Raw genomic sequence first — 4961 nt, 5'->3', positions numbered from 1 at the left:
TGCATACCGCCGTTTCCTCAAACTGTGTGTTCATAACTGGCACTAGGAGGATCGCAGTGCCACCACTGCGAGGAGGCCCAGGACTCTGCGCGGCATACGCTGGAAGAATGTCCAGCGTGGTCGGCACCGCGCAGAGACCTAAGGGGCGTTATTGGGATGGACCTCCCGTTGCCGGTCGTGGTCGACCACATGATCGGCAGCGAGAGGTCAAGAGCAGCGATTGCCTCCTTCTGCGAGATTGTGATAACGCAGAAGGAGGCAGCGGACAGGGAGAGGGAAGCCGACCCGCTCTCCGCCAGGAGGCTAGCATCGGCAGGGCAACCCCGACGAGGCCGACGGCCCCCGTAAGGAGCCGCAGACGTAATGGCGGCGGTGGTACTACTTAGTACTTCCACCGCCGCCAAGGGGGGCTGGCCGTTAAGGCGCCCCCGACGTGGACAGGTCGCGGGGGGCGAGGTGGAGCAATAATCCCCTCCCCCTCCTCTATAAAGATGCGACCTGCCGGTCGACCCCCCTCCTTTTATTTTATAATATTTCATTTTACTCTATATTATAAATTTTATCTTTATCTTTTATTCCCCTTTATTTTGCAACCCCTTCTTATGTTTGTTGTGTTTTGTCCATTGTATTCATTTACTTATTATTATTTATTTATTTATTGACTTTTATTTTATCTATTTTATCTATACACCTTTTCATTTACTGATTTTATCTTTTATTTTATCATATTTTTAAGTTTTATGCGGGTTGACCAGGGGGGTGGGACGGGGGGAGGGGACAGACGCGAGCCGGAACTCGCCTCTGTCCCCTCCTTGTCGCGTGCGGAAAAAAATACAATGCAGCGTGTACGAGTATTTGCACATGTATAAAAATCGGATGGCGCGGTAACAAAAATTCTAAATTATACAGCACAAGTTGCAGCAATGCATGCGCATAAGTTAAATTACCTGCATACCTCCGTTTCCTCAAACTGTGTGTTCATAACTGGCACTAGGAGGATCGCAGTGCCACCACTGCGAGGAGGCCCAGGACTCTGCGCGGCATACGCTGGAGGAATGTCCAGCGTGGTCGGCACCGCGCAGAGACCTAAGGGGCGTTATTGGGATGGACCTCCCGTTGCCGGTCGTGGTCGACCACATGATCGGCAGCGAGAGGTCAAGAGCAGCGATTGCCTCCTTCTGCGAGATTGTGATAACGCAGAAGGAGGCAGCGGAGAGGGAGAGGGAAGCCGACCCGCTCTCCGCCAGGCGGCTAGCATCGGCGGGGCAACCCCGACGAGGCCGACGGCCCCCGTAAGGGGCCGCAGACGTAATGGCAGCGGTGGTACTACTTAGTACTTCCACCTTCGCCAAGGGGGGCTGGCCGTTAAGGCGCCCCCGACGTGGACAGGTCGCGGGGGGCGAGGTGGAGCAATAATCCCCTCCCCCTCCTCTATAAAGATGCGACCTGCCGGTCGACCCCCCTCCTTTTATTTTATAATATTTCATTTTACTCTATATTATAAATTTTATCTTTATCTTTTATTCCCCTTTATTTTGCAACCCCTTCTTATGTTTGTTGTGTTTTGTCCATTGTATTTATTTACTTATTATTATTTATTTATTTATTGACTTTTATTTTATCTATTTTATCTATACACCTTTTCATTTACTGATTTTATCTTTTATTTTATCATATTTTTAAGTTTTATGCGGGTTGACCAGGGGGGTGGGACGGGGGGAGGGGACAGACGCGAGCCGGAACTCGCCTCTGTCCCCTCCTAATCGCGTGCGGAATAAAATACAATGCAGCGTGTACGAGTATTTGCACATGTATAAAAATCGGATGGCGTGGTAACAAAAATTCTAAATTATACAGCACAAGTTGCAGCAATGCATGCGCATAAGTTAAATTACCTGCATACCGCCGTTTCCTCAAACTGTGTGTTCATAACTGGCACTAGGAGGATCGCAGTGCCACCACTGCGAGGAGGCCCAGGACTCTGCGCGGCATACGCTGGAAGAATGTCCAGCGTGGTCGGCACCGCGCAGAGACCTAAGGGGCGTTATTGGGATGGACCTCCCGTTGCCGGTCGTGGTCGACCACATGATCGGCAGCGAGAGGTCAAGAGCAGCGATTGCCTCCTTCTGCGAGATTGTGATAACGCAGAAGGAGGCAGCGGAGAGGGAGAGGGAAGCCGACCCGCTCTCCGCCAGGAGGCTAGCACCGGCGGGGCAACCCCGACGAGGCCGACGGCCCCGGTAAGGAGCCGCAGACGTAATGGCGGCGGTGGTACTACTTAGTACTTCCACCGCCGCCAAGGGGGGCTGGCCGTTAAGGCGCCCCCGAGGTGGACAGGTCGCGGGGGGCGAGGTGGAGCAATAATCCCCTCCCCCCCTCTACAAAGATGCGACCTGCCGGTCGACCCCCCTCCTTTTATTTTATAATATTTCATTTTACTCTATATTATAAATTTTATCTTTATCTTTTATTCCCCTTTGTTGAAGTTCAACGTCTATATATTTTAATAGCCAGCCGAATCACACAAAACTCAACGTCAGCTCGTCTTTAAATTAATGGTTAATTTAACACCAACGTCAATCGTGACGATACAACAATATCTCAGCGGAATTTCGTAACCGATTCTACAACTCACGTGTTTTTCGCTGCGAGGTCGCACACAAGAAGGAAGAAGAGACAGGCGAACAACCAACATATATGTTATGTACACAATGTGCACATTCGTTCCATCTGCTGTATTATTGGCGTACCTCTTCCTCACTTACGCCATAATTTTCGTGTGTGGAAGGCGGGCTAATTAAATGTATACCTCAACACTCCCTCTCGCATTACACACACGATCATTTTACAGAACAAAATTTAACAAAAAAGTACAATCAATTCATACCCCATCGCGCTCTAATATTCAAGAAGGTTTCCTTTGGTAACGGTTTCGTAAGAGGGTCTGCTAACTGATTTTCGCTCTGTACATACTGAACATCAATATTACCGTTTTTGTATTGATCGCTTGTATAAAAGAATTGTGTTTCTATATGTTTGGTGCTCTTAATTGATTCCGGATTTTTAACAATCGTTATCGCACGCTGATTATCACACATTATATGAGTAGGCGTCCTTAAATTGTACTCTACTTCAGCCAGTAGTTTTCTGGTCCAAATAATGTGTTTCGTTGCAGAACACAGTGCGACAAATTCTGCCTCAGTTGTCGATGTAGCTGTTACCGTTTGACGTTTCGAACTCCAGGCAATTGGATGATCATTTAACAAACATAGCCAACCAGTCGTACTTCGTCTAGTATCTCTGTCTGCTGCCCAATCTGCATCGCAATATGCAGTCATCTCAAATTGATTTGATCCTGCAGAAAAAGTTATACCATAATTTTCAGTACCCTTTAAATATTTAAATACTTTGACCACTCCATTCCAGTGTTCTCGCTGAGGATTCTCGAGAAATCTGCTTAAAACTCCAGTAATATAGGCCAGATCCGGTCTGGATGCGATCATTAGAAACATTAATGAACCTACTGCTTCTCGATATGGATAATATTGACCTTCACTATTATTATTATCGCCTTTTGCGAAATGTAAACCTGGATCAACTGGAATGGAAACAGACGCACAATTATCAAAATTAAATCTTTTGAGTATTTTTGACGTATAGGCACTTTGATGTATTTTTATTGTCCCGTTAGCTTCATTTTTGTGTATTTGTAAACCGACAAAAAATTGTGCCTCTGAAAAGATAATTTGAAAATTAGTTCTCAAACGTTTTAACAAATTGTTTATAGAATTTACATCATTTCCGCAAACAAGTCCATCATCAACATAGAGTGCCAAATACAGTCTTTCACCCTTTTCAGTTACTTTGAAAAACACACAAGGATCAGCAGCACATTGTTTCATTCCAAAGTTCATCAAGAAATCTACAATTTTCTTATTCCATTGTCTGGGTGCCTGCTTCAAGCCATACAAACTTCGTTTCAAAAGACACACTCGGCTGTCCTCTGCAAATCCGTATGGTTGCTCTATGTAAACCTTCTCGTTCAATTCTCCATGTAAAAACGCCGTTTTCACATCAAATTGGTAAATCTTCATATTCCAAGCTGCAGCAATTGATAATAGCAATCTGACAGAGTCAAATTTAACCACCGGTGCGAAAGTTTCTTGATAATCGATACCCTTTACTTGAGAGTATCCTTTTATAACCAATCTGGCCTTGTACTTGTCTATTTCACCATTTGCCTTATATTTTCTTCTAAAGACCCATCTATTTCCAATTACATGCATATCTTTTGTTCTGGATACGAGTGTCCATGTATTGTTTTGTTTTAAAGCATGAAGCTCTTCATTTACTGCCTGAATCCACTTTTCAGCATCCTTTGCCTCCAAGGCTTCTTCAAGATTTACTGGTTCTACTTAAGCCATAAATGTTTCAGCCAGAGTTGCTTCTGAATCATCAGTTCCTTTGGGAGACTTGTTTCGCAAATTGTAAGGATCTCGTGGAATCGGCAAACGTGGATTTCTGTATTTTGAAGGAGTATCATAAGATTGTTCACTGCTTCCCTCTTTAACTAACTTTTCATCCAGATTTCTTGTTGCTTTTTCATTTTCTTCTTTCTCGTTCAGTTCTTCAATGTTTTCTAGGCTAACATGATGAGAATTATTGTCTTCATTGAAGACAACGTCTCTTCGTACTAAAACCTTCTTTGTTCTAGAATTAAATACTCTGTAAGCTTTGCAACCTTCGCTGTATCCAAGAAACAGACACTTTTCAGAGTTGGTTTCCCATTTTGTTCGGTTTTCTTTTGGAATATGTGCATAACACTCACTTCCAAACACTCTAAGGTGTGACACAGATGGCTTTTCTCCATGCCATTTTTCAAAAGGTGTAATTCCTCCTATTGTTTCTGATGCTGTTCGGTTTTTGATATATACAGCTGTATTTACAGCCTCTGCCCAAAA

The sequence above is a fragment of the Lasioglossum baleicum genome, unplaced genomic scaffold, assembly GCF_051020765.1.
Source record: "Lasioglossum baleicum unplaced genomic scaffold, iyLasBale1 scaffold0029, whole genome shotgun sequence".
Classification (NCBI taxonomy): Eukaryota; Metazoa; Arthropoda; class Insecta; order Hymenoptera; family Halictidae; genus Lasioglossum; species Lasioglossum baleicum.
The sequence above is the reverse complement of the archived record's forward strand: the minus strand, read 5'-3'. Positions refer to the sequence as shown.